The sequence below is a fragment of the Pygocentrus nattereri genome, chromosome 4, assembly GCF_015220715.1.
Source record: "Pygocentrus nattereri isolate fPygNat1 chromosome 4, fPygNat1.pri, whole genome shotgun sequence".
In the NCBI taxonomy this organism is placed as follows: domain Eukaryota; kingdom Metazoa; phylum Chordata; class Actinopteri; order Characiformes; family Serrasalmidae; genus Pygocentrus; species Pygocentrus nattereri.
This window is the reverse complement of record NC_051214.1, coordinates 46,555,970-46,573,958: the sequence shown is the minus strand read 5'-3', so window position 1 is coordinate 46,573,958 and position 17,989 is coordinate 46,555,970. Positions and strand designations below refer to the sequence as shown.

Genomic DNA, 17,989 nt, shown 5'->3' with positions numbered 1-17,989 from the left:
CCTCTGCATTTAACCCATCCATGCAGTGAAACACCCACATACATGCACACTAGTGAACACACACACTAGGGGGCAGTGAGCACACTTGCCCGGAGCAGTGGGCAGCCCTATCCACAGTGACCAGGGAGCAATGGGGGGTTAGGTGCCTTGCTCAAGGGCACTTCAATCATGGACTGTCAGCCAAGGGAATTGAACCGGCAACCTTCCGGTCACAGGACTGGTTCCCTAACCTCCAGCCCATGACTGCCCATGACTCTGAGGCCTTCATGCAGCACTGCATTAAAAACAGACAAGAATCTGTAGTGGAAATCACTGCATGGGCTGAAAAACTCTTCTGAAAAACACTGTCTGTGAAAACAGTTTGTCACTGCATCCATAAATGCAAGTTAAAACTCTAAAATGCAAAGAACAAACGACATACAAAGAGGATCCAGAAATGCTGCCACCTTCTCTGGGCCTGAGCTCATTTGAGATGGACTGAGGGGAAGTAAAGAAGTGTCCTGTGGTCCGATAAATCAACATTTGAATTTTTTTTTGGAAATCATGCGCACTGTGTCCTCTGGGCTAAAGACTACTCAGCTTATTATCAGTGCAGTTCAAAAGCCATTATTCATACTGGCATAGGGGTGCATTTGTACACATGGCATGGGTGACCTGCACATCTGTGAAGGCACCAATGAAGATGAACAATAAATACATATTTTGGCAACATATGCTGTCATCCAGACAACATCTTTTTCAGGGACGTCAAGTCAGGGAATGTCAAACCACATTCTGCATGTATTACAATAGTGATGCTCCATATTAAAAGAGTCTGGATGCTAAACTGATCTGCCTGCAGTCGAGACCTGTCACCAACTGACAACATTTGGCGCATTTTGAAATGAAAAATATGACAAAGGAGCCCCAAACTAAACTGTTGAGCAGCTGAAATCCTATATAACCCTCTATTGCACAATGTCGCCTCAGGGCAACAAACTCATGTTCCTCTTACTTTACAATAGCATTAAACAAAAGACAATAATCACGTTAAAAATACAGGTAAGAGTTTGAGTTCGTCAAAAAAAGCATGTATTTGGTCTTACTGTCTCTTATTGGGTACATTTAAACCTCTGTTGTAACATTCAGTATCATTTAAAAATTCTTTTTGGTTATGAGAATTTACAGAAACATATTTGTTCCCTAGAAGCAACACTGTGCAACAGTGGAATGGATCCAAAAGGAACCCTTCACACATTTTATCTTTTCATGTTTTTGAATTTAAAAATCAGGTCCATGTTATGCAAGAAAAATGTATCAAATCGATTCTCATAATGCAGCAGTAAATTAAATATTTCTGCATTTATTTATTCTGTATTTTTTGCTTTTTTAATTTTGATTAAATTGCTTTAGATGAGTTTAACATATTGGAAAAAATACCTAAAATAATATCACTTTTGTCCAGGTCAAATTTGATGTTATTGTCTTTTCAAAAATGTTAAAGAAGCGCTACATAAGATTTTTTTTTGTTAATAACTGAAATAAGTAGCATTACACAAGAATACACAAAAAAGGGTGAGTGTGCGCCGAGTCGCCCTGAACAGGCTGAAATAATAATTTGTCAGATCGGATTCCGTGGGAGTTTTCAGACCATGTCGTGCGTCTTTATGCATCGACGTCACATGCACAGGCTAAGGTCTCAAATGTAAAATCAGCATTATACTGACGAAGATAGGATGACAATAGTAACTAATTCACTCACATCCCGAGAAAACTCATCTTTCAGCAAGTTTTGACTGAATCATCAAATGAATCTTTTCTTTGGGGAAGTGATCTGCAGCACAACCCACATAAGAAAATATTCTTCTGCACGTTACATGCAAATATACATTTCTACCAGAGAGGTCTCCAAATCCCCAAAACTTACATAGTGCAGCTTTAAATTCAGTAAATAAACAGTAATTGTGCATTGTGTTCTATGTGTGTGTAGGATGTGTTGATAAAACATGCAATTTCACTGGGCTGCCCGAACTTTTGTACACAACTGTATGTAAATGATTTGGTTTTTGTGATACCAGTGAAATAAAAACATTTTTTTTTACTGCAGCATATTTTTCATAAATGGATTGTATTGACTGGGGAGTAAATGTTTTGAACCTTTAGCCACGTTTACATACAAAAGTAAACTCTTTTGTTAAAAAAGTGAGGAAAACTAGGTTTTCCATGATACGAGCTGGTAAACAAAATATTGGGTGTTGAATATATAAGAGAGACAAACACAGAAAGAGAGATTGATAGAGACAGACAGAGATGGAAAGAGTGAGAGTGACGGAGAGAAACAGTTAAAGAGAGAATGGTACAGAGTGAAGCTGTTTCAGTAAGAGTTGATTATGAATAGTGGCTGAATTAGAGATAGTATAATGTCGACTACAGTTCTAGATTGCTCTCTGTTTGGTGCGCTTTAGTAAATTTGCTTTTTAAAATTCCCCTAAAGCCTGTAATCACTAATTACAGTCTGAATGATGTTCCTCTTCAGCCTGTTTCGACATACTCTAAACACCTCCTGTCACAAACAGCCCACTAATGAGTGTCTGGAAAGCTATTTATGCACAAGTGGGTCTTAAAAACGTTAACTAAAGTCTGTTAATTCACCACCACACAATAAGCCTTAATAAACACAAAAACATTTTCGGAAACATCTTGCCCCCTTTTTGCAACAATTACCAAACATTTCCATTAGATTCATAATTGTAAACACGTTCCCTTTTTTTCTGAGAAGCAGCATCTAACAAGAACATGAAAAGTACGTGTTACATATTAATGTTGTAATGAATATATTAATATTAATCCTGGCAACATATGCATATGCAAAGGGAATTAGAGCAAAGGAACCACAGCAGTAAGAAGGAAGCATGCGAGCCAAAAAATCACCCATTCAAACAGAAATCAGTGTTTGAGACTGGAACAGGAACGAGAGCGAAATGCTTAAAAATGAATCAAACAAAAAAAATAATTACATCATATACATGAACACAGAAGGCTACTTATATTCAAAGTATATGGACTAATCATGGAGAAAATAAATAACGGGCCATTTTGTATGAATTATGTCTCAATCACATCTCACTGAAACCAAAGAAAAACAACTTCAATTCAAACAACAGTTGTGCTTGTAGAAAAGAAGATATTTCATTTCATATTTGAATTTGATGGAGGTGTATTATTGGGTGCACAGCTTCAATAATTCATATTTTTGCCATATTTTCAGAATTTCTGACATCAGAATGAAGAGTAAAGGTGATTCCAAACTGTCAACATAGAATTTCAATCAAATTCCTAAAGTAATTAAGTAATTAATAATGTAATTACATATAGATGCTTAGCTAACGTGCATTGAAAAATTTGGAGTACACTTTTATAAATAGTACTCTTTTATAAAATAAAGGTAAATGATTTGCTGTATTGATGCCATAAAATAACCATTTATTGCTCCCTGAAATCCTTTCAGTAGATGGATCTTCAAAAACACTGTTGTGAATCAGATGTGTAAGTACAAAGAACTGAAAGATGTTTAAAGAACCTCCACATAATGCAAAGGTTCTATTTTACATGAGTCAGACTCCTGACTTGGTGGGCCACATACTCTCAAAAAAGGTACTGACCTCTCAGTGAGGTGATACTCTCAAGTCACTGGAGTGGCTGCATCAAGTTATCAAGGAGGTACACTCAACTCACCGACGTGGTACCCTCATATCACTCAAGTGGTACCCTCAAGTCACTGGGGTAGTACCCTCAAGTCACCAATGTCACAACCTTAAGGCACTAAGGTTGTACCCTCATGTCACCACGGTGGCACCTTCAAGTCACTGATGTGCTACCTTTAAGTCACCAAGGTAATACCCTAAAGTCACCACAGTGGCAACCTCAAGGCACTAAGGTGGTACCCTTAAGTCACTAAGGTGGTACCCTAAAGTCAGTTGGTAAGGTAGTCACCAAGTTGTACCTTTGAGTCATCAAGGTGGTATCCTCAAGTCAATGGGATGGTACCCTCAAGTCACTGAGGTGGTACACTCAAGTCACAGGGATGGTACCTTAAAGTCCCTGGGGTGGTACCTTTGAGGGTACATCAACAGTGTGTTTAGTTAGGGAACATAATTGTCCCACATTTTATAGCAGTGATATTGCTTTAATTTCAAACTGTGTCTTCACTCCTGGCCTTTTTTTTAAATAAAACAGGTTAAAAAAAGTTAAAAATACTTACCTTTATCTTGGTAAAGTGAATGTTGTTTACCTTTATAACTCATTTAAGGTCATTTAAGGTCTGTAAGTCAGGCCTTAAAGACTAGTTTGAACATTTGAGGGTACATTGTCATTTACATTGTCAACGTATCTGTACAGTGACCTTTGTTCCTGAGAGTACAGCACTGCACATTTTAGAGATGCGCACAAGTTGAATTCAGAGCATCAGAAGAGGGAAAGCACTAATCTCTACTGAGCTGTGGCCTGAAAGGAACCGGGTTTAACACACTTGTTCTATTTTACTTAAAAATGTTTCTTAGAAAAAGAACCACAAACCAGTTAGGAACCTTTCTAGAATATTTGCTGAATAATGTCCACTCACTATCAGTGTTCATGTTTATTCAGGGGACTTATGATCCCCACAAAGACACATGAACCCACATGCTGTTGCTGCAAGGACAAACGTTGCATGTCCATTTTGTCATTATTTGCTTTCTTTGCAGAATTTGAAATTTCATGACAAATGAACCAATAAAAATGGTCCAAAACTACTCACAAACAAATCACGCCCCATTAACCTCCAAAGTTAAGAAAAACACAGAACAGAAAGAGACAATAGAAAGAGGCAAGAGAAAAATCAGAGAAAGAGACAGCAAAGGGAAAGAGGCAGAGAGATGAAGAGATAAAGTCAAAGAAGAGAAAGACACAGCAGATAGATAGAGAAAGAAAAAAGCAGAGACAGAGAGAGAGAGGAAAAAGAGTCATAGAAGAGAAGGAGAGCAGAGAGAGAGATAGCGAGAGGGAGAGGCAGAGAGACACTGAAGGGAATGCTTGCTTTTTATCTGGTGGTGAAGTCTGCGCTCGGCTGTTTGTGCAGAATAAAGAGCAGAGGGGAATGAACAGAAACGGAAAACAGAAATGGGGGCAATGTGCAGCGTGCTGAAATATAAATGAACTACAACTGCTCTCTCGCTCTTTCTCTGTCCGTCTGTATCTATCTCTCCATTTAGCTCTGTTCAGTAATCCTTGCTCATATTAACACATGTAGTTCCTGTATGTCCAATTAGCCCCACTGAGATAACTAGAGCTAACATTTACAGATTTAAAATGAGTGACAGGCTGGTGGATGGCATACTGTGATAATATGGCTGTATGACATACTGTCATCTATTAAAATGACAGAAGCATGCACAAAATTAAGGCTTCAAGATCACTGCTATCTGTTATATCTTTAGATTTTTTGCCCATGTTTCTAGAAAACATAGCGCCTTACAGTGTCAGAAACCACATAATCAAAGCCGTTAGAGCTAATGAACAGCTCCACACAGTTTGAAGACAGTGTGCTGATTTAGTGTGCTGATTATTTAATGTAATAAATAATGTAATTATGTATGAATACTTAAGTAATGCACATTGGAAAATTTGCAGAACACTTAAAAAAGGAAAATGACTGATGCCATAAAAGAACCACCTATGGTTCCTTGAAGATCCTTTCAGTAGATGTTTTTTTTAAGAACCACTATTGTAAATCAGATGTGTGAGCTGAAAGATGTTTAAAGAACCTCCACACTAAAGGTTCTATTCCATATGACTCCTGACCTGGTGAGCCACATAGTTCCTTCTTTTGTCACTCTCAAAAACAGGAACTAAACTCTCACTGAGGTGGTACCCTGAAGTTCCTGTGGTGATGCTTTGAAGTACTCTCAAGTCATCAAGGTGCTCCCCTCAAGCCATCAAGGTGGTCACCTCAAACCACTATGTAACCCTGAAGTCATCTAGGTGGTACCCTGAAGTCATTAGGGTGGTACCCTCAAATTACTGAGGTGGTACCCCAAAGTCACCAAGGTATTACTCTTAAGTCATCAAGGTGGTCCCCTCAAATCACTGAGGTGGTACCCTCAAGTCAACAAGGTGGTACCCTGAAGTCATTAGTGTGGTACCCTCAAATTACTGAGGTGGTACCCTGAAGTCATTAGGGTGGTACCCTCAAATCACTGAGATGGTATCCCAAAGTCACCAAGGTATTACTCTTAAGTCATCAAGGTGGTCCCAACAAATCACAGAGGTGGTACCGTCAAATCACTGGGTCGGAACCCTCAAGTTATTGAGGTGGGTGAGGGGCGAGCTATGTTTTTTCAATCTATCTTTTGCTATCTTTTGCAAAACTAGAGGTGAATTGGCTTTACATTTTTCACAAGTATGCAAACAATTCAACATTTCTGAGAGTGTTTTAACTGTGTTTGAATGCTGTTTATTTATTGTGTCAGTTGTACAGGATTTTTTGATTGCTGTCCATTTACTCTCATCATGGCCACCCTTTCACCCCGCATTGCTCGCTAGCAGCTCAATACAGCCACAACATTTCACACAGAGACAACAGTGTCCTATGACATTAGATTAAAAAATCCAAACAATTTCCAGTCTGATGGTGGAATGGCCACTAGACGGCCTGCAAAAAAATGAATGAAAATGTAAGCTGTGTCCCAAATCAAGGGCTGCGTCCTTTGGAGGCTGCATTTGAAGGCTTATTGCGTCACAGCAGCGCAACTAGGCTGTCCCGTTTTAAAAGGCTCCTTCATATGTGGCCAAAAAAATGTGTCCTTCCTTTTCATGGCAGCAAAGAATCCAACACATTTAGTCTTTGCGGGTCTGTGCAGCCTTCCAAGGATATGCCTTCGTAGACCATGCCCTTTGGATGCTGCAGCCCCTGAACTGGAAAAGAACTATAGAGTAACTCCTTAAACAGTTCTCACGTTAAATAAATGTTTAAATGAATGTTTGCTGGTGCAACCCGCACTTAGAAGTTTCACTCTCTCTTTCTTTCTCTACTCAGAGCCAGAATCAGATTTGTTTTCTTTCTGATTATGTCAGCTCCCCGTAGTGTTCCTCATCCATCTCCTCTCTACTGCATCCTCTGTTTCTCTGCTACCTCCATCACTCCATGCTTCTCCCACCAAAACGCTTCTCAGCGTGGAGCATCCCGCAAAACATCCATCACCATCTCCCTCCTACTGACTGCATTTACAGCACACTCACGCTCTCAGCTCACAGCTCCCACACCTCACTGCTCACACACCTCCGCGCTGTGGCTCTTGCTCTGGACGCTAAGCGCCAAATCTACAGTAACTGAACTGTACTGCCAGCATGAATCTAAAAACACCTCTCTGTGGGTGCAGTTCACCATCAGTGACTTTACTCTTAGTTCCATTTTACTTATTTATGAGGGGCATATAGAGCACTCAGCAAATGTTTTATGCACCTAAATGATATTTAACCCTCAGAGACCCTCTGCTGCAAAACTGCAACCATTGTTTGAAGCACTCCACTTGCGCCTAGTTCTGAGTAAATGTCAAACAATATTTATTGGCATCCTTACACTTCACTTTTATTTTTAACCATTTAGTTAAACCACCTCTCCTTGGATCACCACCTTATCGTGGTGGAGGGGTTTGCGTGCTTGAATGATCTTAGGAGCTATGTTGTCTGGAGCAAAAGCTCCTGGTAGGGTCTCCCATGGCAAACTGGTCCTAGGTGACAGGTCAGACAAAGTGTGATCCATAATAACCCCTATGAAGACACAAAAGCAGGACTTGTGTACCCTGCCCGGAACAGGGTTACCGGGGCCCCACCCTGGAGCCAGGCCTGGGGGAGGGGCTCGCCAGCGAGCGTCTGGTGGCCGGGCATTTACTCATGGTGCCCGGCCGGGCCCAGCCCGAAGGAGTTACATGAGTCCCCCCTCCCATCGACCCACCACCAATGGGAGGGGCAGTAGTAGGGGTTCGGTGCGTTGTGGATCGGGCAGTGTCCAAAGGCGTGGGCCTTGGCGTTCTGATCCTCGGTTGCTGAAATTGACTTTTGGAACTTGGAACGTTACCTCACTGGCGGGGAAAGAGCCTGAGTTGGTGCGCGAGGTTGAGAGATACCGGCTAGATATAGTCGGGCTCACCTCAACACACAGCTTGGGATCTGGGTCCAATCTCCTTGAGAGGGGCTGGACTTTATTCTTTTCTGGAGTTGCCCATGGTGAGAGGCGGCGGGCAGGTGTGGGCTTTCTCATAGCCCCTCGACTCGGTGCCTGTATGTTGGGGTTTTCTCCGGTGGACGAGAGGGTAGCTTCCCTACGCCTTCGGGTTGGGGAACGGGTCCTGACTGTTGTCTGTGCTTATGCACCGAACAGCAGTTCAGAGTACCCAGCCTTCTTAGAGTCCTTGGGAAGGGTGCTTGAAGGTGCTCCTCCTGGAGACTCTATTGTCCTACTGGGGGACTTCAATGCTCACGTGGGCAATGACAGTGAGACCAGGAGGGGTGTGATTGGGAGGAATGGCCTCTCTGATCTGAACCCGAGTGGTGTTCAGTTTTTGGACTTCTGCGCAAACCACAGTTTGTCCATCACGAACACCATGTTTGAACACAAGGATGTCCATAAGTGCACATGGCACCAGGACACCCTAGGCCGCAGTTCAATGATTGACTTTGTAGTCGTGTCATCGGACTTGCGGCCATGTGTTTTGGACACTCGGGTAAAGAGAGGAGCTGAGCTGTCAACTGATCACCACCTGGTGGTGAGTTGGATCAGATGGTGGGGGAAGATGCCGGTCAGACCAGGCAAGCCCAAACGTATAGTGAGGGTTTGCTGGGAACGTCTAGCAGAAGAACCTGTCAGATTGATCTTCAACTCACACCTCCGTCAGAACTTTGACCAGATATCGGGGGAGGTGGGGGACATTGACTCAGAATGGGCCATGTTCCGTTCCTCCATTGCTGAAGCGGCTGACTGTAGCTGTGGCCGTAAGGTAGTTGGTGCCTGTCGGGGCGGTAATCCTCGAACCCGGTGGTGGACACCCCAGGTGAGAGATGCCACCATGCTGAAGAAGGAGTCCTACCGGGCATGGTTGGCCTGTGGGACACCAGAGGCAGCTGGCAGGTATCGACATGCCAAGCGATCTGCGGCTTCAGTTGTCGCCAAGGCAAAAACCCGTGTATGGGAGGAGTTTGGTGAGGCCTTGGAAAGTGACTTTAAGTCGGCTCCGAAAAGATTCTGGCAAACCGTCAGGCGACTCAGGAGGGGAAAGCAGTGTGCCACTAGCACTGTATATAGTGGAGATGGTGTGCTGCTGACTTCGACTGAAGACATCATTGGGCGGTGGAAGGAGTACTTTGAGGACCTTCTCAATCCCACCGACACGTTCTCCAGTGAGGAGGCTGAGTCTGGGGACATGGGAATAGGCTTGTCCATTACTGAGGCCGAAGTCGCTAAGGTAGTTAAGAAGCTCCTTGGTGGCAAGGCTCCAGGGGTGGATGAGATCCGCCCTGAGTTCCTCAAGGCTCTGGATGTTGTGGGGCTGTCTTGGCTGACACGCCTTTTCAACATTGCGTGGACATCGGGGGCGGTGCCACTGGATTGGCAGACTGGGGTGGTGGTGCCTCTTTTTAAAAAAGGGGACCGGAGGGTGTGTTCCAACTACAGGGGAATCACACTCCTCAGCCTCCCTGGCAAGGTCTATGCAGGGGTACTGGAGAAGAGAGTCCGGCTTATAGTCGAACCTCGGATCCAGGAGGAACAGTGCGGGTTCCGCCCTGGTCGTGGAACACTGGACCAACTCTTCACCCTCTCCAGGATTCTGGAGGGTTCATGGGAGTTTGCCCAACCAGTCCACATGTGCTTTGTGGATCTGGAGAAGGCATTCGACTGTGTTCCCCGGGGTATTCTGTGGGAGGTGCTTCGGGAGTACGGGGTACATGGCTCTTTGCTACGAGCCATTCAGGCCCTGTACAAACAAAGCAGGAGTTTGTTTCGCATGGCCGGCAGTAAGTCAGACTCGTTCCCAGTGAGAGTTGGACTCCGTCAGGGCTGCCCTTTGTCACCGATTCTATTCATAATTTTTATGGATAGAATTTCTAGGCGCAGTCAAGGGATGGAGGGTGTCCGGTTTGGTGACCTCAGGGTCACATCGCTGCTGTTTGCAGATGATGTGGTCCTATTGGGGACATCAGGCCGCGAACTTCAGCTTTCGCTGGATCGGTTTGCAGCCGAGTGTGAAGCGGCTGGGATGAGAATCAGTACCTCTAAATCCGAGACCATGGTTCTCAGGCGGAAAAGGGTGGAGAGCCCTCTCTGGGTCGGGGATAGGCTCTTGCCTCAAGTGGAGGAGTTCAAGTATCTCGGGGTCTTGTTCACGAGTGATGGTACAAGGGAGCGGGAGATTGACAGGCGGATTGGTGCTGGGTCAGCAGTGATGCGGGCTCTTTACCGGTCTGTTGTGGTAAAGAAAGAGCTGAGCCATAAGGCAAGGCTCTCGATTTACCGGTCGATCTACGTTCCCACCCTCACCTATGGTCATGAGCTTTGGGTAATGACCGAAAGAATAAGATCGCGAATACAAGCGGCCGAAATGAGTTTCCTCCGCAGGGTGTCTGGACTCTCCCTGAGAGATAGGGTGAGAAGTTCAGTCATCCGGGAGGGACTTGGAGTAGAGCCGCTGCTTCTTCACGTCGAGAGGAGCCAGCTGAGGTGGTTCGGGCATCTGGTTAGGATACCTCCTGGACGCCTCCCTCGGGAGGTGTCACAGGCGAGTCCACCTGGGAGGAGACCCCGGGGAAGACCCAGGACACGCTGGCGCGACTATATCGCCCAGCTGGCCTGGGAGCGCCTCGGAATCCCCCTTGGAGAGCTTGTGGAAGTGGCTGGGGAAAGGGAGGTCTGGGTTTCATTGCTTAGGATGCTGCCCCCGCGACCCGAACCCCGGAGAAGCGGAAGATAATGGATGGATGGATGGATGGATGGATAGTTAAACCAGTTATAAAAATGGTTATAATTTTAAGAATTACTTAAAAATACTGGTTCCACTGACTTACATTAAAAGTATTTTTTTTCCTTTATCCTGTAATTTTGTCATTTTGGAAATAAGAGGTTTTCTTCTGACAACAGCAATATTTTTGTATTAAAAAGGACAGGTATTTTACATACAGTACATGTAAGTAAATTATGCTGCATATTATCCCCCCGCTACCAAACTCACCACCTGCAACAAAATCACAGACCACCCCACCAACACTTTCCAAAGCTTTCTTTATGTTTAATAGACACATTAATTATGATGAGATAATGATAAATCAAGTATAGAAGACAGAGAGAGAAACACTGAATGTTTGGGTTCCTGAGTGTTAAAAATGGTAGCACTTTACAGATCGGTAATAAGAGGGTAATGTTATGGTAGTACCGTGGTAATGACTTGTATTTATCCATAAATGAGTTGTTATGAAATAATAAAATGGTAACTGTAGCGGTAACAAGTCAGGAATAAAATGATAAAATCATTGTGGTTGTAAGTTATACTTACAAAATATTACTTGCATACTTTCCAGTTCATAATGAATAATAAGCTGGTGTTTGTAGTGACAAATTTGTAATAAGATGGTAAAATAAAGGTAACAAGTTGTATTTACCTAAAAATGACCTGCACATTTATTAGTCATTAAAAAATAATAAGTTAGTCATTGTAACGATGGTCAGTAATAAAATAGTAAATAATGGTAATAACTTGAACTTACCTAGATCTTAGTAAATAATAAGTCAGTAACTGTAGTGATGACTAGTTGATAATAATGTGAAAAATAACAATAACAAACTTACCCATCAATCAAAAGGGCAGTAATATTAGGGTTATTAGCCCAAAAACAAAGCAGTAGTTTTGCTGAAATGATGTGGGTTTAGTGCCGTAAAATACTAATTCACGTCTTTCTACTTTGTTTCTTAGCTGTTATGTCTTTAAGCGGTCAAGGGCAGGACGATGTTACACGCTGTAATTACAGTGAAACTAAATGGTATCAGAGCTGTAAAATGCAAGCTTTACTTCTTTTCATGTTTTTTCCCCACTTACTACATCTCACATCATGTAATACCATCAGCTCTGCAAAACAGTCTGGGTAACTGCACTGAAACAGTGACTAAATTACTGCATTAGAATCTTTGATGGTTGTTCTACTTACTACTTTACAAGTGCACTTACACAGGAATAGATGAGGTAAATGTACTGAGATTACACAGAATCAGAGCTGGAAAATGCAACATCACATATTCCCTTTGTGTTGCCTTTTAACAGAAAACTGTTACTCTGCTATAAAGCACAGATTGACAAAATGCTCAGAAATTTTTTTTATTCATGATACTTTTTTAATCCCCACGGGGAAATTCCACCTCTGCATTTAACCCATCCGTGAAGTGAAACACCACATACACACTAGTGAACACACACACACTAGGAGGCGGTGAGCACACTTGCCCGGAGCGGTGGGAATCCCTATCCACAGCGCCCAGGGAGCAATTGGGGGTTAGGTGTCTTGCTCAAGGACACCTCAGTCATGGACTGTCAGCCCTGGGGATTGAACCGGCGACCTTCCGGTCACAGGGCCAGTTCCCTAACCTCCAGCCCTCGACTGCCCCAAGTAGTAGTATGGGGCTTTGGTCCTTGATTGGCTGCATTAGATGTATTAGTGTTAGGTTATGGAACAAAGTAAATTCAATGCATCACTTTTTAATAGCATTTGTACTTAAATATGCTAGCAAACAGGTTAGACAGCCCCTAAGTAGTATTTGTTTGCTGACTTTAACATTATAACTTTAACATCTAACATTATAAAACATGAACATACATATGCATGAGATGTACTGAGATTACACAGAATCCGGGCTGGAAAATGTAACGTCACATGTTCCCTTTAACAGAAAGCTGTTACTCTGTTATGAAGACAAATATCAGAGGAGTCAAAGTTGCTCACTAGTGGGCCAAATGGTTAAATTCAGCCACGCTCAGTCATTTTTGACCTAGCATTAGCATCCCGCGTTAATCATCCAACAATCCCAGCAGTTTAGCTAAGATTCGCTTAAATACTGCCACCTGGCACAGCTAACAAGCTTATGTTTTGCTAGCTAGCTGAACTTTCAATTTAAACACTATCATAACAACCGGCAGCAAACACAACATGTCCTGCAGCTTTAAGATCTGCACAATGCAATACGCTGCATGTCACTCACTCTTCAAACTGTCTGATATCCCCCCGTTATCCGCTCCCCTCGCTAGCTAGCCTGTCAACTTCACTTCTGCTCAGGCAACTTTAATCTGGCACACGCACCGTGTCCTCGGGGTCCTCGCTCATGAGCACAATAAACGCCGTCAAACGCAAACATCCCCACGGTCGAAAGGAAAGCAGCTGATAATAAGATGAAAACATGACTCTTGCAAGAACATTAATGCACAAGCAGGCGAGGAGGAACAAAGACTATGGGAGGCAAATCCGGCCAAAAAGGGAATGAAAATGAAAACAATAAAATGTAAATGCAAACCTCTTTTTGCCATTTCTTTTTCCAAACATCTGCACAGGTATCCTGCTAAAATTGCACAAGCCGTTTGTGACAAAAATAAAAATAAATTGAAAACGCCTATTCGTCATTTCATTTTAGTCATTTTAGTTTTTTCACGGCCAAATCTAAACTGAAAAAGTTAACAGACAAAAGAAAACACAAACTTCACTTTGGCTTTGGCTTTTCTTCGTGAAAAGCAGAATACGTGTCAAAACTAAACTCAAAACGCAATGTTTACTTTCTTGTTTCTTTTTCATAGCGATCGGCTGGAAATCTGACAAAGTTGAAATGAACATGCAAAATGAATAAATCAACAGCAAAGCGACCGTCTGTGATTCCGTTTTCGTTGTGGACGCACTTTAAATGTCAGCATGAAAAGGCAAATGAAAGCGAACATCAGCGCCACCTGCTGGAGATACACTTTTCATTTTCCACTTTTCATTTTCTTTTTCTAACTGACCAACATGCAAATATATGTTAATTGGCACTAGGTGGGGCTACGGGGTACATTTTAGGACATCCTCAGCCGTCCACGTCAGAATCTCCATCATTCCTCAAGATAAAAGACTTTGAGTCTCCAGAAAAAACACCGTCATGACTCAGATCTGGTGAAACTGAACATCAGAATAAACGCCGTCAGACCAGGTATCAGACCAAACACAAGCCTGGTCGAGCACAGACTGGTTCGTATGACTTAGAAAACTATTGTGTATCTCGATATAAATGCCAGGATAACATTTTCACAGTTTTTTCTGGGGCCGTTTGGTCTGATACCCTTTCTCTGGGGCCATTTGGTCACCAGATCTGAGACATGACTGTGTTTTTTTCGGACGGCTGAGGATGTCCTAAAATGTACCCCGTAGCCCCGCCTAGTGCTAATTAACATTTATTTGCATGTTGGTCAATTAGAAAAAGAAAATGAAAACTGGAAAATGAAAAGTGAATTTAATTTATGGATAAATACAACTTATTACCACGATATTACCATAACATTACCCTCTTATTACTGATCTGTAAAATGCTACCTTAAAAACTTTTTAAAACACTAAATACAAATAACTCATACAAAGATTAGTGCTTTTATGTATGCGAATGTGTTCATCAACTATTTCCAAATCTCTCCAGATCAGGGTTGTTGCAGCTTTTGGATGCAAGAGACAGGATGCAAGTCTTTAGTTTTATTAAAAATTCATGACACAAAGGGACCCAAAACAAAGGTGACAAAACAAAGATAGACACTAAACAAAATCCTGAAACATAAAGTCAAAGGCAGAGGGACATGAAGAAAACTAGAAAACAAACCAGAGAAACCAAAACAGGGCCTGAGAGAACAAACACCAAGCAAACACACAGCACACAGGCAGGGGTATGAAACCACAGACCAGAAACACCTTGGACTAATGAGAGGGTGGGGCTACAAACAATAGACAGGTAAGACAGATAACAAGAGGGCAGGACCAAGTAGGAGACAAAAACCATAACAACAACAGAAACTGACCAATAATAAGTGGGGTAAAGGGGAGCTGATAAACTGTGCAATAACAGACAGACTAGAGTCTGGACACCATTATAGTGGACATACATGGTAGGTGGAGCTCACAGAGTGGCCAGTTAGTGGCTGTTTCTAATAAAGTGGCCAGTTAGTGGGTGTTTCTAATAAAGTGGCCATTTAGTTGAATACAAGGTAGGTGTTTCTAATAAAGTGGCCAGTGATTGGGAGTACAAGGTAGGAATTCCTAACATTGTCACCAGCAAATGGCAGCAAAATGCAGGTGATTTTAAAGGCAGTTTAAACACCTGAATATTTATGTGGTACTCTTTTCCTAAAAATGAGCCTGTTTTGGCTTAAGCATGTTATGTTGCTGTAAACTGACAGAGAAAACATGCTCATACGTATCAAAACATTTTTAAAACCTAGATGGCCCCAAACTTTTGTTGGGCAGAGTAAAACTAGTGGTCTCAGCTGTCTTTTATCAATTTTCTCAACTCTTCCACACTCGTCTGAAGTGGCCTTGTGCCCCTACTGCCTGTCTGCTATCACTTGCTTGCAGCCATCTCTCCTTGACCCCCGCCAACACACACAGGCTCGCCTGCCTCTCATAAAACCCTCCACATAACACGCTCAGCTCTGCTCTTATCCTCTTGTCCCTCTCTTCTCTGTGAGATACGCCCTGCGTGTGCCCTACACCCAAGGATATAGGTTTGCGGCTAAGGCCACAATAATGCAGGAGCTAGATAACAGAGTTAAGTTAGCTTGCTAGCTAAATGTGACAAATTCACATTCGGCATCACTTATTCATGTTTTATTGGCAGAATTTCATACTTGCAAAATTCATGTCATAGATATAAGTTAACGTAAGCCATAGGTGCTATATTTACCATTTGGCATAATCAGGTTAACATTTGCATTGACGGCATTTAGCAGACAACCTTATCCAGAGTGGCACATGAAAAGCAGCTTTGGAAACAGATGTAGGAAACTGCTGTAGTGGGAAGTGGGTGTAGTTTAAACAAGGAAAGGATTGTAGCATAACATAACCGTGGAAATGAGTGTAGTGTAACCATGGAAACGGACTTAGGAAACAAAAGAGTGTAGTGTAACCATAGTAATTGGTGTAGCGTGACATAACCATGGTAATGGATGTAGTGTAACCATGGAAAGAGTTGGACAAATTAGTGTAGTGAAAAACATGTGATGTGACAATTGAAATGAGTGTAGCATAATGCAACCATAGAAAGGGTGTAGCGTAACAATGGAATTAAATGTAACCTTAGAAAGGGTGTAGTGTAACCATGGAAATAAGTGTAACCACAGAAAGGATGTAGTTTAATCATGTAAATAAGCGTAAGCATAGAAGAAGTGTAGTGTAACAATGGAAATATGTATAACCATAGAAAGGGTGTAGTGTAACCATGGAAATAAGTCTACTGTAACCATGGAAATACATGTAACCACAGAAAAGATGTGTAACCATGGAAATAAGTGCAACCATCGAATATAACTGTAGAGTAACCACAGAAATAAGTGTAAGCACAGAAAGGGTGTAGTGTAACTACAGAAATAAGTATAGTGCAACAATGGAATAAGTGTAGTGTAACCACGGAAATACTCCATGAACGTAAGGGTGTAGTATGGGTGTAGTTCTACTTCAGATGATTTTTTTAATTGGCTGTACAGTAAGAGTGGTGCACCTGCACAATTTAGTGATTTAGTCAAACTTAACCCTCATTAACTTTGAAAAGGACAAAGTCTGGATTTTGAACAGTCCTCAGTGGAAACTTTGCCGATGCCTGCACCTTTGAGCTCATTCCTCCAGCCTTCAGCAGCCCATCACTCACTCTCTGTTCTCCAATCAGTTTCACTCTCTGTCTCTGCGCCCATTAGTCCTGCTCTAGCTCTAGAGTGTGTGTGAGTGTGTGTGTGTGTGTGTGTGTGTGTGTGTGTGTGTGTGTGTGGGTGTGTGGCCTTGTCTGTCATCTCCTGCACGCTCTCCACAGCCGCCCTCACGACCTTCTGTCTGAACCACCACGGCACCTGCCACTCCATCAGCCCAATATCATCTATCACCCCAGAGACAAGAAGAGAGAGAGAGAGAGAGAGAGAGAGAGAGAGACTAAGACAAAAATGAGAAGAAAAAGAGTGAAACAGAATAAAAGAAAAGTAGAGAAGACCAAGAGAAGACCACGAGACCAAGAACAAGAGAACGAATGAATGAAATTATGAGAGACAGACAGTAGAAATGCAAACTCAAACCACAGGGAAGAAGTTTAACTGGACATTAGACCCCTGATGCAGTCCTTGACTCATTTAAAAGAGAGAGAGAGAGAGAGAGAGAGAGAGAGAGAGAAGGAGCAAGAGAGGGACAGAGAGAGGGGCAGAGACAGAGAGATGCATGTAAAACCTGAGCACAAAGCAGTGCTGGCTGATTGGGTCACTAAATAACCATCAGCACTGCTCATTAACCTCCGTCTGCCTGCTGGATACTGATACTGCTGACCGCTGGGACAGCAAAGGGCCAGAAGTCAAAATAACACATCATTACTGATGCAGAGTTTTAGCTGATTGTGAATGAGTGGAGCCCTTCAGAAGCAAGTCGACCCTCTACTTACACCAGAAAGGATCTATATATGTCCAGTTAACACCATAAAAACTAGTAAACTTTGGACTGATTTAAAAAACATAATGTCATGAAAAGCGGTCTTTGGCTGCGTTCACAGTGCAGGTGAAGCCCAAATATGATATTTTTATTTATGTGACACAGATTTGTCTTTAGTAGGGTTGGCTACTGAAATTTGATACAAAAAGGCACCGATCAAAGCATCTCGGTACTGAAAAGTAAGAAAAAAAATTAGTGCCTATTTTTGATACTTCGCATAAAACGCAAATCATGAGGGATTATTGGAGTTGAC

General features: G+C 42.5%; 1 protein-coding gene across 3 annotated transcripts in view; it reads right to left on the bottom strand.

Moving 5' to 3' along the window:
• Positions 1 to 17,989, bottom strand: part of fut8b (fucosyltransferase 8b (alpha (1,6) fucosyltransferase)) — a 227,427-nt gene that overhangs the window by 59,545 nt on the left and 149,893 nt on the right. The gene's annotated exons all lie outside the window — the stretch shown is intronic.